The sequence below is a fragment of the Xenopus tropicalis genome, chromosome 1, assembly GCF_000004195.4.
Source record: "Xenopus tropicalis strain Nigerian chromosome 1, UCB_Xtro_10.0, whole genome shotgun sequence".
NCBI classification, from domain to species: domain Eukaryota; kingdom Metazoa; phylum Chordata; class Amphibia; order Anura; family Pipidae; genus Xenopus; species Xenopus tropicalis.
Genome location: NC_030677.2, coordinates 211,764,296 through 211,784,768, shown reverse-complemented (window position 1 = coordinate 211,784,768; position 20,473 = coordinate 211,764,296). Strand labels below are relative to the sequence as shown.

Genomic DNA, 20,473 nt, shown 5'->3' with positions numbered 1-20,473 from the left:
GCCCATATGTATGTATGTACAGTATGTATGTATATGTTTATTTATAAAGCTACTTATATACACAGCGCTGTACAGTAGAACAATAAATAAATACAACCGGGTTTTTACAATAAATTCAAAGTATGATAATAAATACAAGGAACGGTTGCAATAAGTTAAGAATCAAAGAGACAAGAGAATGGAGGTCCCTGCCCTGTAGAGCTTACAATCTAAATTGGAGGGTAACTTACAGACATAAATAGGAGGGTATTCTGTGTTGCAGGTTAAATTAATGGAGCCCCAGCCTCCCCTAGTGACTAAATACATGTACTGCAAGGCACCCAAGCAATGCAAAGCTATAGCACGGGGCAATGTGCAGAGATCAGGCTGATTGTTACATGAGGCCTTGCATTGCTTGGGCACCCTGCAGTACATGTATTTAGTCACTAGGGGAGGCTGTGGCTCCATGATACATTGCTGTGGCAGCTTCCCATTACACTATACAATAGGTCCATCTCTTTATACTCCAACTGCTTTACACTGTAACTCTCACTGACTGCAGCCAGCCCTATAGCCTATTTATTAGGAACTACGTTTCCCAACATGCTCAGCTAGTCGGTCACAGTTTGTAACCTTAGTAGTTTTAGAGGACAAAGGGGGGGGGGGGGGCGCAATGGCTCTTTTAAACATATTTGGTTTTTACATCCTGCAAATAAACCAGACTGGGTCTAAATATGGGCTCTCATTAGTAAATAACACTATAATATCTCGTACGGATTTCTCTCTCCTTCTCTTCCCCTAGGGCACAAGGACAAATGTTTCGCTGCTGAACACATTTCCATCTAGGGATGGGTACACCTAGTACAGAAAACTAGGAAACTGGAAGAAATGACTATTTAATTCCACAATAAAAAATCACAGTATTGGTCCCCATGGAGACGATGGCAGGATGTGATCCGGATAATGTTATAAGGTAAAAGATTTGTTTTGGTCTTTACAGAATGTTGTGAAGCTCCATATAAATGTGTAAATATAATACTGCACATAGCAGCGACCTGTTAACCCTTTACAGTACAGATGTATATTCTCAATATCTTGAGACAAGATGGAGACAGTAGGGCAAGATGGAGACAGTAGGGCAAGATGGAGACAGTACGGCAAGATGGAGACAGTAGGACAAGATGGAGACAGAAGGACAAGATGGAGACAGTAGGACAAGATGGAGACAGAAGGACAAGATGGAGACAGTAGGGCAAAATGGAGTCAGTAGGGCAAGATTGAGACAGTAGGACAAGATGGAGACAGTAGGACAAGATGGAGACAGAAGGACAAGATGGAGACAGTAGGGCAAAATGGAGTCAGTAGGGCAAGATTGAGACAGTAGGACAAGATGGAGACAGTAGGGCAAAATGGAGACAGTAGGACAAGATGGAGTCAGTAGGGCAAGATGGAGACAGTAGGACAAGATGGAGACAGAAGGACAAGATGGAGACAGTAGGGCAAAATGGAGACAGTAGGGCAAGATGGAGACAGTAGGGCAAGATGGAGACAGTAGGGCAAGATGGAGACAGTAGGGCAAGATGGAGACAGTAACATTTTCATGAGCAGTTGTTGAAGTAAAACTCTCAGTTGCTATGTACAGTCTTGAACTCAGGTTGGTCTTTTTTAAAACTGGATCCACAAAGAAGTAGCAGCTGGTACTGCTGTGCGTGGTTATAAATCAGTCCATTTGGGCTCAGCCCCTGGCCATACTGAGAAACCTGATTTGCATGACGGACGCATCTCTTGCCCATTAATCACTGGGATATTTCCATGGGCAAAATATGCCCCATGTTCCACTGCCCTGAGGCTGCCAGGGCTTGGCCTGAGGAGCAGGAGAACCTATGGGACAATCAGGGGTTTTTCAGTGCTAAAGCCTTGGCACCTCCGCCCTGAGAGAAAAGGCAAAGAAACCTTGTTTTACCGTCAGTTAAATAAGCCTCCTCCTCCTCGTGTCTTTGTTATCATTAAACACTTTACCAACTGTTAATGGAGCAAAAGAGACTGCTTTATGGATTAAATGGGAGAACTTGCGGTTACTAAACAACAATTCCGCCGATCCATAAAGGAACGGAGCTCTCACATTGGCTGTCAGTCAGGGGCTAATGGGCAGAATAAGAGATCTGCGAGGCAAAACTTGACTTGGCTGTGGGGACCTAGAATAGGGGGTTCCACTCCATGTTGGCCATGACCTACAGTTAACAGGGAACATCTCACCTGACCTAGATCCCCAGTGCGTAAATACTTGCTTCTTGCCTCTCCTGACCCATTCTCATCCCACTCGTACTGTGCCGCCATTTTATCTACTGGTTGGCCTGGATGATGTGGTCATATCAAGTACTATGGCCCGGCCACCTCTAAACCAGTCCAGGCCACAACCCCCTGTAGCTTCTATAGCAACCATTGGATGGGGAAGGGCGGGTAACTCACCAAATGGCCATAGAGCTTGAATACAAAACCAAGTGGTTTAATGGACAACCCCAGGGAATTTCTCAGCCAATGGGGTTCATCCAAAAAGGGCTTCCTGCGATGCACTTGGAACATTGACCTTCCTCTTCCAGTTTCAGGAAAAGTTCTACACAAAATACTGGATTGAGAAGATGATTTATAGATGGTGGGAGCGCAAGGAACCTGGAGATAATGGCAAATGGTGGCCTAGTCAGAAGTTGCCCAGGTGAGGGGTATCTGTAGCGTAGAAGTATTAGCAACAATAAGATGTTGCAGTTAAGGGGATGGGTCGGGGGACAATCAGGTCCCAAGGAAAGAGCAAGTTCTTGTGAGTCGTTTAGGTTCACTCACGTGAGTGTGAGTATAATCTAGTTTTTTTAATTATTTCAGTTTTTGTCAGCAGCTCTGCAGTTTTGGGTTTCAGCAGCTATCTGGTTGCCAGGGTCCAAATTACCCTAGCAACCAGGGAGTGGATTAAATAAGAGACAGGTATATGAATAGAGGAGGGACTGAATAGAAAGATAAGGAATAAAAAGTAACAATAACAATAAAACTGGAGCCTCACAGAGCAATAGGGTTTGGCTGCCGGGGTCAGTGACCCCCATTTGAAAGCTGGAAAAGAAAGCAAATAATTAAAAAACTATACAAAATAAATAATGAAGACCAATTGAAAACTTGCTAAGAATTGTCCATTCTATAACAAAAAGTTAAGTTCAAGGTGAACCGCCTCTTTACGTTAGTATTTTTAATAACTATTCTAACTTTTCAATTGGTCTGAATTATCCATAAAAACTATTGGTCTGTGAGGCTACAATTTTACTGTTTTAATTGTCATTTCTTATCGTGTCCCTTTTCTCTCAGAAGTGATCAGCGATGTCTCGGCTCATAAAGGAGGTCACGGGGGGGAAGAACTGCAAATTTACGAGAGTCCGTGAATAATTAAAGGGCAATAATGACTATAGAATGAAAGGTACAACGTGTGTTGCTGATGTTTACTCTCCTTGTACAGCAGCCCCCCCCCCCATATACATTATGCACCAATCCCAGGTTGCGCCAACACATGCGACTGACTTTAATGCGATGAATCCCACACTAAGCACAATCTGATTGGGGGGGCTCCTAATAAATGGGCCAAGGAACCAGGTTGCCGGCCCCCGGGGTAGGTCAGGGGTAAGTACAGCACCTCAGTGCAGCCATCACAGCTCCCAGCTTGCAAGTTACCCGAGGGGCTAGAGCTGGGGGCCAGGGCTGGGGGCCAGGGTTGGGGGCCAGGGTTGGGGGCCAGGGCTGGGGGCCAGGGTTGGGGGCCAGGGTTGGGGGCTAGGGCTGGGGGCCAGGGTTGGGGGCTAGTGTTGGGGGCTAGGGCCTCTACAATATCTCAAATACATTGTTTCAGTTTTAATCCCATTGTCTTTCTTAAAATCCCCAACTTTTCCCTCTTTCATAGCTGCCAAAGGTCCACAGTGGGCAAACTGATTGGACTACAGGGCACTTGGATGACACAGGGCACTTTGGCCAATGATAAGATTACACGGGGCACTTGGGCCAATGATGACACAGGGCACTTGGGCCAATGATAAGATGACACAGGGCACTTGGGCCAATGATAAGATGACACAGGGCGCTTGGGCCAATGATAAGATGACACAGGGCACTTGGGCCAATGATAAGATGACACAGGGCGCTTGGGCCAATGATAAGATGACACAGGGCGCTTGGGCCAATGATAAGATGACACAGGGCGCTTGGGCCAATGATAAGATGACACAGGGCGCTTGGGCCAATGATAAGATGACACAGGGCGCTTGGGCCAATGATAAGATGACACAGGGAGCTTGGGCCAATGATAAGATGACACAGGGCACTTGGGCCAATGATAAGATGACACAGGGCGCTTGGGCCAATGATAAGATGACACAGGGCCCTTGCGCCAATGATAAGATGACACAGGGCGCTTGCGCCAATGATAAGATGACACAGGGCCCTTGCGCCAATGATAAGATGACACAGGGCGCTTGGGCCAATGATAAGATGACACAGGGCACTTGGGCCAATGATAAGATGACACAGGGCACTTGGGCCAATGATAAGATGACACAGGGCACTTGGGCCAATGATAAGATGACACAGGGCACTTGGGCCAATGATAAGATGACACAGGGCACTTGGGCCAATGATAAGATGACACAGGGCACTTGGGCCAATGATAAGATGACACAGGGCACTTGGGCCAATGATAAGATGACACAGGGCACTTGGCATGATAAGATGAAGGCACTTGGCCAATGATAAGATGACACAGGGCACTTGGGCCAATGATAAGATGACACAGGGCACTTGGGCCAATGATAAGATGACACAGGGCACTTGGGCCAATGATAAGATGACACGGAGCGCTTGGGTAGAGCCCTCGGCCATAGACTGCAGCCCCAGTGTAGCCCACGTCTCCCTCCAGATCAATTGATATCAAACCCTTATCACATATCAACTGGGCACTCATTTTTGGCCCATACACAGACCAGTCAATACATATGTGGCCACCGACCATGTATCTGTTAATTGGGTCACATCTCTCCGATCTCGTCAGACTGCATTCCGAGCCCACAGTTTAATTAGCAGACTGCGCCGGGACACGCGGAACAGTATATCATTTCCACTCCAGACAAGGCAATTAATGGCCGATTCTTGGGTTTTGTTCCTGAGCAGATTTGTCCCTCTGGGAACGATCACGTTACTCCCAGATATCTGATCCTGAGCCGGCAAGAGATATTATTAAATAATATCATATTACCATTAAAATCCTGTGCAAAATCATACATTACGAGTATTCTCCTGGGCAGCTGATACCTCACAAGCACAGGGGTACAGGGTAGGGGCACTTGCACTGAGCCTCATATAAAGATAGTAAGAGTGAGGGGACAGCAGGAATACCCTTGTATATTTATAGTGGCAAAATGGAATGTAGTGCAAGGTGGAGCCACTAGAGCAAGATGGAGACAGTAGGGAAAGATAGACACAGTAGGGCAAGATGGAGACAGTAGGGCAAGATGGAGACAGTAGGGTAAGATGGAGACAGTAGGGTAAGATGGAGACAGTAGGGTGAGATGGAGACAGTAGGGCAAGATGGAGACAGTAGGGTAAGATGGAGACAGTAGGGTGAGATGGAGACAGTAGGGCAAGATGGAGACAGTAGGGCAAGATGGAGACAGTAGGACAAGATGGAGACAGTAGGACAATATGGAGACAGTAGGGCAAGATGGAGGCAGTAGGGAAAGATAGACACAGTAGGGATAGATGGAGACAGTAGGGCAAGATGGAGACAGTAGGGCAAGATGGAAACAGTAGGGCAAGATGGAGACAGTAGGACAAGATGGAGACAGTAGGGCAAGATGGAGACAGTAGGACAAGATGGAGTCAGTAGGGCAAGGTGGAGACAGTAGGGCAGTATGGGAGACAGCAGGGCAAGATGGAGACAGTAGGACAAGATGGTGACAGTAGGACAAGATGGAGACTGTAGAGCAAGATGGGAACAATAGGGCAAGATGGAGACAGTAGGGCAAGATGGAGACAGTAATGCAAGATGGAGACAGTAGGGCAAGATGGAGACAGTAGGACAAGATGGAGACAGTAGGGCAAGATGGAGACAGTAGGGCAAGATGGGAACAGCAGAGCAAGATAGAGACAGTAGTGTGAGACGGAGACAGTAAGACAAGATGGAGACAGTAGGGAAAGATGGAGACAGTAGAGCAGTATGGGAGACAGCAGGGAAAGATGGAGACAGCAGGGCAAGATGGAGACTGTAGGGCAAGATGAAGACTGTAGAGCAAGATGGGAACAATAGGGCAAGATGGAGACAGTAGGGCAAGATGGAGGCAGTAGGACAAGATGGAGACAGTAGGGCAAGATGGAGACAGTAGGGCAAGATGGAGACAGCAGGGTGAGACGGAGAGAACAGGGTATGACGGAGACAGTTTTTCCTGCGCTACTTTGTGCTTGTGCAGTGCCGGCAGTAGGGACGGTGCCATTAATGAGAAGCTCATTAGATAATTATACTCTCCTCTAAACCCGCTCAGTAAGAGCTGAAGACACTGTCGATAACACACAGCGTGGGGCACTTTAGATAATGATATTTCACTTACTGCACTTATGTTCTGGGGGACTGAGAGATCTGTTATCTTGTGGCCGGTACAATTGCTCAGCCTACCTCGTGGCTAATGTCTAATTGCGGCGGCCGGTGTGTTGTTTGGCCGATCTGTCAGACTCGCTACATTACTTTTCTGCTGCGTTGTGCAACTGTAACCCAAAGGCATCAAACTGAGACATTTCAAGCCACGAGTTTGGCTCACGGAGCCTTTTAACGAGCCACAAGCAACGTCTTCTAGAAGCCAAAGGTTCCATTAGATATGAAACATTAAAGCCCTTAGGTAACGAGGGCCTTCAAAAGTCTGACGTTGAGGAATCTTACGTCTTTATATTTAAAGATACAGAGATAAAACCTGTGGAGCCAAGAAGGCAACATTTTCCTAAATATGAACTGCTGTTTACAGGCCCCACCCACCTACTCATTATTCTATCTGTATGTGTCACATGATATAACCAAATTAGTGAAGACAAAATCCAGATTGATGCACTTACCTGTAATTCTATACAACATTCAACAATTAAATGAAACAAGATGAGCACAGACCACCCATGATATACTTCTAAAAACATGGCCATCTTTAGCTATGGTAGGAGCCCTGGGAAATACAAAAATATGGGTCCTGATCAATTATATAAACTAGGATAATGTATAGCCCTCAAGCTATGGTGACATTGGAGAGATGGAGACAGTAGGACAAGATGGAGACAGTAGGACAAGATGGAGACAGTAGGACACGATGGAGACAGTAGGACAAGATGGAGACAGTAGGGCAAGATGGAGACAGTAGGGCGAGATGGAGACAGTAGGACAAGATGGAGACAGTAGGACACGATGGAGACAGTAGGGCAAGATGGAGACAGTAGGGCAAGATGAATACTGTACGGTGAGATGGAGACAGTAGGACAAGATGGAGACAGTAGGACAAGATAATGACATTAAGGCAAGATGGAGACAGTAGGGCAAGATTGAGACAGTTGGACAAGACGATGATATTAAGCCAAGATGGAGACAGTAGGGTGAGATGGAGACAGTAGGGCAAGATGATGACAGTAGGACAAGATGGAGACAGTAGGACAAGATGGAGACAGTAGGGCAAGATGGAGACAGTAGGGTGAGATGGAGACAGTAGGGCAAGATGGAGACAGTAGGGCAAGATGGAGACAGTAGAACAAGACGATGACATTAGGGCAAGATGGAGACAGTAGGGCAAGATGGAGACAGTAGGACAAGATGGAGACAGTAGGGCAAGATGGAGACAGTAGGGCAAGATGGAGACAGTAGGGAAATATGAAGACAGTTGAGTAAGATGAAGGCAGTAGGGAGAGGTGGAAAGACTAGGACAAGATGGAGACAAATACGGACACAGTAAAACAAGAAGGTGAATGGAGAATGAGGTAGTGACTACAACAACGTTTGGCCCTTAAGCAGTGGTGACAGTAAGACACAATGGAGTCAGGAGAACAAGGTGGTAACATTGGGACAAAGATAAGGCAGTAGGGCAAAAAGGCAGAACAGCAGGAAAAAATGGAGACAGTAGGAGACAGTGTTACATTTTATGTGTTGCCCAAACTGTCACTGAAATGCAAAGAAAATGGATGAACTGTTTCCTTTCCGTGTCCCCCAAGGGCCCAACACATATACATGCCCCAGGAGCCTCTAGGAGTGATACTTTACCAGCCAACCCGGCACTTATAGAAAGGTGCTCATTTGGGTTATTGCCCCCGTGATGCCTGCAGGGTCGCACTGTGAATGTGAGCCGCCAGGAGTGTTTATCCAGCGTTTGTGGCAACACAATGGCACCAATGAGAATGCAGAGCATGCTGCTTGGGGTGGGCAGTTAGCAAATATGGCTAAAAGGGTTAAGGGCACATTTTCATTCCATTGTACTTTCTATTCCTCAATATTAAGAAAAAAAAGATTTCAAAACCTCTTTTCCATTCAGGGAACCCAGCTCAGTGCTCAGACGGCTGAGACGACCCCCAATAATTCCTCACGCCCCAGTCTGCCCAGGGGCCCTCTTAGCCCAGGATGGGCACTCATGGAAGGGTCTTGATGACTATAAGTAGTTAGCTGGTCCCGACCCTAGACCTGTACTGGCAAAGTGCCACTGGGGGACCGACCCCTCCTCACTCCCCGGTGGAGCGAACTGATAAGATAGCCGGCCTACCCCTATCCCTCACCAACTACGGTAAGCTCCAATGGCACCGGACCCCAGCGGCTGACTGGGGTGTGTGAGGCCCTCTGGGGATACTACCCCACAGGTCCCCCCAACAGCCCCCATGGGCCCCTTCCCCACCTCCAGCCCCTTCCCCCTCTGTGTGTGGTCCTTATACTCACTTTGCCACAACTGGGGGCAGGGTCGGACTGACCCACAGGGATACCAGGAAAACTCCCGGTGGGCCCAAGTGTCAGGGGGCCCTCCTGCTCCTGACCATTTGGCCTGCTTCATGGTCATTCCCTATTTCTGAATGGTAACAAAGAAGAACAATAAATGGAAGGATAGTTGCTAGCATGTAATAATAAAACAATAGGAGAATAAAGATATATATAATAAATAGCCCCAGAAGCTGTCCTTACATAGCACATTGCAGGCTGGGGCTCTGAGAGATTCCGACTGTGCACTTATTGCTTTGTACATATGATACGGCTGCCGGCTGCTTTGTACTCGCTGTGTGTGCGGCTTTCTATTCTGCTGGGCTACAAACATACAGATCAATCCGGTCCATTTCCAACCTCACAATGGGGAGGTTTAGCACAATGCCCCATGGACAAAGCTCCGAGGGGGGCTATTGTGCCGCAGCCTGTCAGTGCAACTTTCCTAAGAAACATGCTGCCCAAGATCAGTGCTGTGGGGAGGAGGGACCCGAGCGAGCCGGTGCCGCTGTGCCACTCAGCCAACACAAAGCCTTTGTAGGAAGCCAGCAGTGTGCCGGGGACGGCCGGCGTACATGGGAAAGTATAATGCAGCTCGGTAGCAGTCAATAGGGAAGCTTTTTAATGAGACTCACGCAAGGAAGTGGGGGTCCTTAACTCAATAGGCCAGCTTAGCGAATATATCTGATGTGAATTCTGGCTGCAATATATATATAGTGAATAAAGTGCCCCCTATTGTAACATATAGGGATATTATAAGCCCCCGAGGGGTTCCTTATAATATATAGTGAATAAAGTAAGGGGTACTTTATTCACTATATATTATAAGGAACTTCTCTGTGACTTATAATATCCCTATATGTTACAATAGGGGGCACTTTATTCACTATATATTATAAGGAACTCCTCGGGGGCTTATAATATCCCTATATGTTACAATAGGGGGCACTTTATTCACTATATATTATAAGGAACTCCTCGGGGGCTTATAATATCCCTATATGTTACAATAGGGGGTACTTTATTCACTATATATTATAAGGAACTCATCTGTAACTTATAATATCCCTATATGTTACAATAGGGGGCACTTTATTCACTATATATTATAAGGAACTCCTCTGTGACTTATAATATCCCTATATGTTACAATAGGGGGCACTTTATTCACTATATATTATAAGGAACCCCTCGGGGGCTTATAATATCCCTATATGTTACAATAGGGGGTACTTTATTCACTATATATTATAAGGAACTCATCTGTAACTTATAATATCCCTATATGTTACAATAGGGGGGTACTTTATTCACTATATATTATAAGGAACTCATCTGTAACTTATAATATCCCTATATGTTACAATAGGGGGCACTTTATTCACTATATATCATAAGGAACCCCTCGGGGGCTTATAATATCCCTATATGTTACAATAGGGGGCACTTTATTCACTATATATTATAAGGAACTCCTCGGGGGCTTATAATATCCCTATATGTTACAACAGGGGGTACTTTATTCACTATATATTATAAGGAACTCCTCGGGGGCTTATAATAGCCCTATATGTTACAATAGGGGGCACTTTATTCACTATATATTATAAGGAACTCCTCGGGGGCTTATAATAGCCCTATATGTTACAATAGGGGGCACTTTATTCACTATATATTATAAGGAACTCCTCGGGGGCTTATAATATCCCTATATGTTACAATAGGGGGCACTTTATTCACTATATAATATAAGGAACCCCTCGGGGGCTTATAATATCCCTGTATGTTACAATAGGGGGCACTTTATTCACTATATAATATAAGGAACCCCTCGGGGGCTTATAATATCTCTATATGTTACAATAGGGGGTACTTTATTCACTATATATTATAAGGAAGCCATAGAAGCTGATGCTACTGTAAGTACTTCCTTTCCCCCGTCCCACTGCTGCACAGAGCAGAGCTGACACCAGCAATTCCTGCCTGCAGGTCAATCAGACCTTAATGTGAATCTGTCAGAATCGGCTGTTGATTGACTCAGTAGTGGAAGGGTTGAACTTGATGGATGGCCTTTGGTCAACCTTAATAACTACAGCGTGCAACTATGTTGCTCTACAGCTGCATCTCTGGAGATTCAATGCAATGCGAATCTTTGTAGTGGGAGAATATTGTTTTATGGATCAGGAAATCCACTTTATTCCAGAACCAAATCTCCAGGTTTATCTCCTGACTGATCTGTGTGCCCTGGGTACGGTGGCCCGAGTGGGTCAGACTCTTCCTGTACTGTAATTAGCATCACAAAGTCACTTTGCTCTGCTGAGCCCATTAATAGCAGCTTGCCTAGTAATTAATAATCCCGGGGAATAGTTGTACCTCTCTCACTGAGCAGCCCTCTTGGAATTCCTATAATCTGATTGGCTGCCATTGCCCCCGCACTGCATCTGTAAGAAATTTTTAGTGCTATGGAATGGCACATTGTCATTGGTCAGATAGGTAGGTGGGCCTGTAGCCAGCGTTGCTGGGGAACAAACTGACTCATAAACATCTTTATATATTAAGATACTGATTGATTAATATTAAAATACATTGTTCTTTCAAATGTTCTAGTCCCACCCACTGCTCGATTGCCTATAGTCTCCCACTGTAAGGTGCCATTACAGGGTTCTAGTCCCACCCACTGCTCGACTGCCTATAGTCTCCCACTGTAAGGTGCCATTACAGGGTTCTAGTCCCACCCACTGCTCGACTGCCTATAGTCTCCCACTGTAAGGTGCCATTACAGGGTTCTAGTCCCACCCACTGCTCGACTGCCTATAGTCTCCCACTGTAAGGTGCCATTACAGGGTTCTAGTCCCACCCACTGCTCGACTGCCTATAATCTCCCACTGTAAGGTGCCATTACAGGGTTCTAGTCCCACCCACTGCTCGACTGCCTATAGTCTCCCACTGTAAGGTGCCATTACAGGGTTCTAGTCCCACCCACTGCTCGACTGCCTATAATCTCCCACTGTAAGGTGCCATTACAGGGTTCTAGTCCCACCCACTGCTCGACTGCCTATAATCTCCCAATGTAAGGTGCCATTACAGGGTTCTAGTCCCACCCACTGCTCGACTGCCTATAATCTCCCACTGTAAGGTGCCATTACAGGGTTCTAGTCCCACCCACTGCTCGACTGCCTATAATCTCCCACTGTAAGGTGCCATTACAGGGTTCTAGTCCCACCCACTGCTCGACTGCCTATAGTCTCCCACTGTAAGGTGCCATTACAGGGTTCTAGTCCCACCCACTGCTCGACTCCCTATAATCTCCCACTGTAAGGTGCCATTACAGGGTTCTAGTCCCACCCACTGCTCGACTGCCTATAATCTCCCACTGTAAGGTGCCACCCACTGCTCGACTGCCTATAATCTCCCACTGTAAGGTGCCATTACAGGGTTCTAGTCCCACCCACTGCTCGACTGCCTATAATCTCCCACTGTAAGGTGCCACCCACTGCTCGACTGCCTATAATCTCCCACTGTGACAGGGACAGTGATACCCTTTGTGCCCTGTCAGTGGGTTCATGGGTGCCCCCGTGCAGTCTTTAAGTTCATGGAACTATTGCCATTAGATAGAGACACCCTCGGATATACTGAAAGGGGTGGAACAGCGAGCAATTGGCTAAGGGTCATTACAATAGTGGTGGTGCGTGTATTCCCCCTGCTGGTTAGTAAACAGTATTGCGGATAACAATAACCTGCATTATGGCAGCTTCGGTGCCCAGTAACACAAACGTTGCACATAGTTAAGTGAATGATGTGGCCCCTGGGGTGGGTGCTTAGCTGGGAGCCCTAGAATCACCCGGACATCTCCCATTTCGTGTTCAGATTCCATGAGTGCAAATCCCCCGGCAGATGTGAGTGCAGTAATTGTAACGTCGCCACTAATCCCACCGATCAGCAGATTAACCAGACGCCTCAGGTTTTATCCTTAATAATGTAATCATTAGGGGCCACATAGCCTGGCTCTCTACATGCCAACAGGCTGTCATACAGAAATGAGATGTTTTTTTAATTACCCCACTGTCACTTATATACAGTTATATGTCTCACTGCCACCTTGCCTCATACACAGAACCTTCTCACTGACACCACAAGGGACATTTATAGGAATTCAGTGTCTTGTTGTCATCGTCTTACCCCATCTGTCCTAATCTGCCTCGTCTCACTCTCCATTTGCCCTGCTCTCTCTCTCTCTCACTTACCTTACTGTGTCTCTTGCCCTACTCTCACGTAACTGAACAAAAAGACCTTGTATTCGCACACCCTTGGGGTACAATCTATACAGCCCTGACGGATTGCACCTCAATGGAAGGGGGTCTGCTGTGCTAGGGGAGAGAATGGTTAAGAGGTTGGAGGAGTGTTTAAACTAGACAAGGGGGGGGTGGGTGAGCTAGAATTCCATGGGAAAATTAGTGTAGACGGGGTAGGGGGACTAGCAAAGGGTTGTGGGGGAGGAGTGGGGGGGGCATATAGTTTATCAGATAAGGAGCTTCCGTTACAAGGAAAGCAGTCTCATAATTGCCTTAGCTCTAATTCTCCCTTAGCTAATGTAAACATCAGGGGGAGAAGTAATAATCTCCGCTGCATGCTGGCTAATGCGCGTAGCTTGTCGGGTAAATTAGGGGAGCTGCAAGCTATTGCATGTATTGAAAATTATGATTTAATAGGTATCACTGAGACCTGGTGGGATGATAAATGCGACTGGGCTGTGAATTTAAATGGGTATACACTTTTTAGGAGGGACAGAGAGATTAAAAAGGGTGGAGGGGTTTGTCTTTACATAAAGTCAGACTTAAAGCCATGTAATAAAGACATTACCAATGAAAACGTCGAATCTCTTTGGGTAGAAATTTCAGTAGGGCTGAAGGTCACAAAGAAAATGATCATTGGTGTATATTACAAACCACCCCGTATAGATGAGGGGGATGAGGCCCAGCTATTGTTGCAAATGGAGGAGGCTTCAAAATTGGGTCAAGTTGTTGTTATGGGGGACTTTAATTATCCGGACATTGACTGGAGTAATGGGGTGGCTAAGTCAGAAAAAGCTAGTAGGTTTGTAAATATGCTAAATGACAACTTTTTATTTCAGGCGGTTCAAGAACCCACTAGGAATGACGCTATTTTGGACCTGGTGATTTCTAATAATAATGAACTCATCTCTAACATTTGTGTGGGTGAGCATTTGGGGAACAGTGATCACAACATGGTCTCCTTTGAGATAATGCTGCAGAGACAGCGCTATAAGGGAGTAACTAAAACACTCAATTTTAGACGTGCAGACTTTGCCAGTATAAGGGCATCTCTGCAATGTGTCAACTGGGAAAGGCTTTTCATGGGGTTAAACACAGAAGGAAAATGGAACATCTTTAAAACATTGCTTTGTAGGTATACACAACAGTATATCCCCCTAGTAAGCAAGGAGAGGCATCGCAAAGCAAAACCTTTATGGCTGAATAAAAGTGTTATTGTCGAGGTTGGTAAGAAAAAACGTGCTTTTAGGGCATTCAAGTTAGCTGGGACAGCGGAAACTTTCATCAGGTACAAGGAAGCAAATAAAGCATGCAAAAAAGCTATCAGGCAAGCTAAAATAGAGATGGAAAGGGATATTGCAGCTAGGAGTAAAAAGAATCCAAAATTATTTTTTAATTATGTGAATAGTAAAAAAATGAAGCAAGAAGGGGTGGGAACTTTATTATCACGGGGGGGTACGTTGGTTGATGAGAACGGGGAAAAAGCTGAAATTTTGAACTCTTATTTTTCATCTGTCTATACATCTGAGGAGCCAGATAATGAAGGCTTCCCTTGTAATATGCCCAGTTCTAGTAATTTAGCTACTGACGCATGGGTCACTCGGGAGGAAATTCAAAAGAGACTTGAACATGTAAAGGTAAACAAAGGTCCAGGGCCGGATGGGATTCATCCCAGGGTATTAAATGAGCTGAGCGCTGTGATTGCCAAACCTCTTCACTTAATTTTTCAGGATTCATTGAGGTCTGGCATGGTGCCAAGAGACTGGCGGATTGCTAATGTGGTGCCGTTATTTAAAAAGGGATCCCGTTCTCAGCCTGAAAACTATAGGCCTGTTAGTCTGACATCAGTAGTAGGAAAACTTTTGGAAGGGGTAATAAGGGATAGGGTACTTGAATACATTGCAGTTCACAATACTATTAGTTTGTGCCAGCATGGTTTTATGCGTAACAGATCTTGCCAGACTAATTTAGTTGCCTTTTATGAGGAGGTGAGTAGGAACCTTGATGCTGGAATGGCAGTTGATGTCATCTACTTGGACTTTGCTAAAGCGTTTGATACAGTACCTCACAGAAGGTTAATGATCAAATTAAGGAATATTGGCCTAGAACATAATATTTGTAATTGGATAGAGAACTGGCTGAAGGATAGAGTACAAAGAGTGGTTGTAAATGGAACATTTTCTAATTGGACCAGTGTGGTTAGTGGAGTACCGCAGGGGTCAGTCCTTGGGCCTTTGCTGTTTAACTTGTTTATTAATGACCTGGAGGTGGGCATAGACAGTATTGTTTCTATTTTTGCTGATGACACTAAATTGTGCAAAACTATAAGTTCCATGCAGGATGCTGCCGCTTTGCAGAGCGATTTGACAAAATTAGATAACTGGGCAGCAAACTGGAAAATGAGGTTCAATGTTGATAAGTGCAAAGTTATGCACTTTGGTAGAAATAATATAAACGCAAACTATCTACTGAATGGTAGTGTGTTGGGGGTATCCTTAATGGAGAAGGATCTAGGGGTTTTTGTTGATAACAAGTTGTCTAATTCCAGGCAGTGTCATTCTGTGGCTACTAAAGCAAATAAAGTGCTGTCTTGTATAAAAAAGGGCATTGACTCAAGGGATGAGAACATAATTTTGCCCCTTTATAGGTCCCTGGTAAGGCCTCACCTTGAGTATGCAGTGCAGTTTTGGGCTCCAGTCCTTAAGAAGGATATTAATGAGCTGGAGAGAGTGCAGAGACGTGCAACTAAACTGGTTAAGGGGATGGAAGATTTAAACTATGAGGTTAGACTGTCGAGGTTGGGGTTGTTTTCTCTGGAAAAGAGGCGCTTGCGAGGGGACATGATTACTCTGTACAAGTACATTAGAGGGGATTATAGGCAGTTGGGGGATGTTCTTTTTTCCCATAAAAACAATCAACGCACCAGAGGTCACCCCTTTAGATTAGAGGAAAGGAGTTTCCATTTGAAGCAGCGTAGGTGGTTTTTCACGGTGAGGGCAGTGAGGTTATGGAATGCCCTTCCTAGTGATGTGGTAATGGCAGATTCTGTTAATGCCTTTAAGAGGGGCCTGGATGAGTTCTTGATCAATCAGAATATCCAAGGCTATTGTGATACTAATATCTACAGTTAAGTACTAGTGGTTGTATTTATAGTTTATGTATGTGAGTGTATAGATTGGTAGGTGTGGGTTAGGTGTGCTGGGTTTACTTGGATGGGTTGAACTTGATGGACACAGGTCTTTTTTCAACCCTATGTAACTATGCTCAACTAACTATACCCTCAGCTCTCCAAAAACTTCACTGCTCGGTGCGCACTGCTGGAGGGATCGGCACCCTCCCAAACATTCCAAATAGAAACAATAGCACTGGCACTCAGGAGCTGCATACGGGACTAGCCCTTTAGATATCTTGCCCTACTCTCGCCATCTTGTCCTACTGTCTCCATCTTGCCCTACTGTCTCCATCTTGCCTTACTGTCTCCATCTTGCCCTACTGTCTCCATCTTGCCCTACTCTCGCCATCTTGTCCTACTGTCACCATCTTGCCCTACTGTCTCCATCTTGCCTTACTGTCTCCATCTTGCCCTACTGTCTCCATCTTGCCCTACTATCTCCATCTTGCCTTACTGTCTCCATCTTGCCCTACTGTCTCCATCTTGCCATACTCTCGCCATCTTGCCCTACTGTCTCCATCTTGCCATACTCTCGCCATCTTGCCCTACTGTCTCCATCTTGCCATACTCTTGCCATCTTGCCCTACTGTCTCCATCTTGCCCTACTCTCGCCATCTTGCCCTACTGTCTCCATCTTGCCCTACTGTCTCCATCTTGTCCTACTGTCTCCATCTTGCCCTACTCTCGCCATCTTATCCTACTGTCTCCATCTTGTCCTACTGTCTCCATCTTGCCCTACTGTCTCCATCTTGTCCTGCTGTCTCCATCTTGCCCTACTGACTCCATCTTGCCCTACTGTCTCCATCTTGCCCTACTGTCTCCATCTTGCCCTACTGTCTCCATCTTGTCCAACTGTCTCCATCTTGTCCTACTGTCTCCATCTTACTCTGCTGCCTTTTTCCTGCCATACTGTTACCATCTTATCCTACTTTTCCCAACCTACCCTACAGCCTCCATATTGCCCAGTAAACAACTGTCCTAATCTTGTCCTACTGTCTTCATGTTTCCCTATTGACATCATCTTTCCATAATTTCTTGCCCTACTGTAACCATCTGCCTACTGATGCCATATTGCCCTGCTATACCGGCTACTTCTCACTTTCTATATACAAAATCTGCCTTTTGGGCCCTTTTATGCCCAGTTCCCAAACCAGTCATCACTGTGTGGGCCCAATGAACTGCATTCAAGTGCAATAGGGACTCCCTGCACTGACAATAAGAATTGTTGGGATATGTCATTAGTTTGTCAACTCTATGTGCCCCAAACTGAAGCCATATAACGTGTGGGGCCCAGGGCAGTAGCCCCTGCCCAGTCTCCCCATGCCCCGAAGCTCCCCTACTTGTAACCAATGCTAAGAGATAACTGGGCAGCGGGCGCATTACTGCCTGCATTGCAGCCTGCATCCCCACTATATCTCGGTGTCAGTATGAGCATTGGGCAAGTGCATTGCAGTTAATTGGTAGCTGCACAAATTAAGCAGACACATAATTACAGGGAAACTGTGCATATTTAGCCGGCGGCACAGAGAGCGGGACAAGGACCGGGGTTCAGCTGGGACCCCAATAACCCCCCCGGGAGCAGCGCTGTGTGTCTCATACAGGGATTTACATATCTGTACAAATACGCATTAGTTCTGCAAGGAGCTCGCTGAGCCGGGGGGGGGGGGGGGGATTATTATGTTCCCAAAACAACAGAAATAATCAATCCCATTGATGTCAGTGCTTCCAATTTCATGTAGTCAGGACTTTCGTATGTGCTTTCTTATGACGGAGTCTGTTATTTATTTTCCCCTCAAATATACATTAACTTATATGTTTCATATCATCCGAGCACCTTAATAAATATGGGCTGAAAGGGCACGTACACCCAACAGTTACATTTTGGCAATTCTATGCGCCTTCCCAATATTTATTTGTTCCTCACTGTCCCTGGGTGTATAGTAAATGTCATTGCTTCTGAAAGCACTGCCCATCTGCTGATGGAGACAGTAGGGCAAGATGGAGACAGTAGGGCAAGATGGAGACAGTAGGGCAAGATGGAGACAGTAGGAAAAGATGGAGACAGTAGGACAAGATGGAGACAGTTGGACAAGATGGAGACAGTAGGGCAAGATGGAGACAGTAGGGCAAGATGGAGACAGTAGGGCAAGATGGAGACAGTTGGACAAGATGGATACAGTAGGGCAAGATGGAGACAGTAGGGCAAGATGGAGACAGTAGGGCAAGATGGAGACAGTTGAACAAGATGGAGACAGTAGGGCAAGATGGAGGCAATAGGGCAAGATGGAGGCAGTAGGGCAAGATGGAGACAGTAGGGCAAGATGGAGACAGTTGGACAAGATGGAGACAGTAGGGCAAGATGGAGACAGTTGGACAAGATGGAGACAGTAGGGCAAGATGGAGACAGTAGGGCAAGATGGAGACAGTTGGACAAGATGGAGACAGTAGGACAAGATGGAGACAGTAGGGCAAGGTGGAGACAGTAGGGCAAGATGGAGACAGTAGGGCAAGATGGAGACAGTAGGACAAGATGGAGACAGTAGGACAAGATGGAGACAGTAGAACAAGATGGAGACAGTAGGACAAGATGGAGACAGTAGGACAAGATGGAGACAGTAGGACAAGATGGAGACAGTAGAACAAGATGGAGACAGTAGGGCAAGATGGAGACAGTAGGGCAAGATGGAGACAGTAGGGCAAGATGGAGACAGTAGGGCAAGATGGAGACAGTAGGGCAAGATGGAGACATCAGACTGAGATGAACAGTAAGACACGTTGCAGACAGTAGGGATACATGGAAGTACAAGTACAATGATAAAATCAGTAGATCAGGTGGGGACAGTGACAGTATTAGTTCTTCACTTGCTATTTAAATTCCTTTCCCAGCACCCAATGACACGCAGATATTGTGGGGAGGTGCTGACTGGCCAAGGTTTGACCATCCTTATATAACTTAAGGTTATACACCGGCCAATTGTAGCTGCTGATATCAGTCCCTTAGCGCGATTCGACAGTTAATCGACCAGTGTAGGGGCAGAAATGAGGGACCTGCCAGACCGATATCTGGCCTAAAATTTAGTCGGAGTGGGGACCTCATTGGCTCGTTGATGCGGTCCCCAAACCAATTGTACCTATTACCAGCGTTCTAACTCAATCGTTTTGCCCCAGGGCCAAACAACCGGATTAGCCTGAATTTACCCGATATCCCCCACCCGTGGCTGTATTTGCCCACCCGTAGGTGTATGTGCCCACCCGTAGGTGTATGTGCCCGTAGGTGTATGCGCCCACCCGTGGCTGTATTTGCCCACCCGTAGGTGTATGTGCCCACCCGTAGGTGTATGTGCCCACCCGTAGGTGTATGTGCCCGCCCGTGGGTGTATGGGCCCCTTTATACTCCCAGCGCTGCCCATTCTCTCCCGGGGGTGTTGGCACCACTAAACCTAAACAGCTTTAATTTTCTACTGGGCTGAACTTAAACCCCCCCCCCCCCCCCATGGAATGAGGAGTAAAGGCCTAATCCTCACACAGGGCAGGGTATCTGCTGGGGTCACATTCCTTTAATCTTCTCATCTCAATAAGTCCTTCATTTCCTACTGAGTCCTAATGTGCCACATGTGTACTCTGTGTGTACCCCATGTGTGCCCTTTGTATGCCTTGTATGTGCCCCATGTGTGCTCTGTGTGTACCCCATGTGTGCCCTTTGTATGCCTTGTATGTGCCCCAATTGTTCTCTGTATGTGCCCCATGTGGGCTCTGTGTGTACCTATTGTGTGCCCTTTGTATGCCTTTTATGTGCCCCATGTGTGCTCTGTGTGTACCCCATGTGTGCTCTGTGTGTACCCCATGTGTGCTCTGTGTGTACCCCATGTGTGCCCTTTGTATGCCTTGTTTGTGCCCCAATTGTTCTCTGTATGTGCCCTATGTATGCTCTGTGTGTACCCCATGTGTACCTATTGTGTGCCCTTTGTATGCCTTGTATGTGCCCCATGTGTGCTCTGTGTGTATCCCATGTGTACCTATTGTGTG

The 20,473-nt window shown here is 46.3% G+C and overlaps 1 protein-coding gene across 1 annotated transcript in view; it reads left to right on the top strand.

Moving 5' to 3' along the window:
- Positions 1-801: 801 nt before the first annotated feature.
- The window catches only part of phf24 (PHD finger protein 24), a 155,455-nt gene continuing 135,783 nt past the window's right edge, over positions 802-20,473 (top strand). Inside the window, exon 1 of the mRNA XM_031901705.1 lies at positions 802-952. The gene's annotated coding sequence lies outside the window, so the exon portion shown is untranslated. The remainder of the gene's footprint in view (positions 953-20,473) is intronic.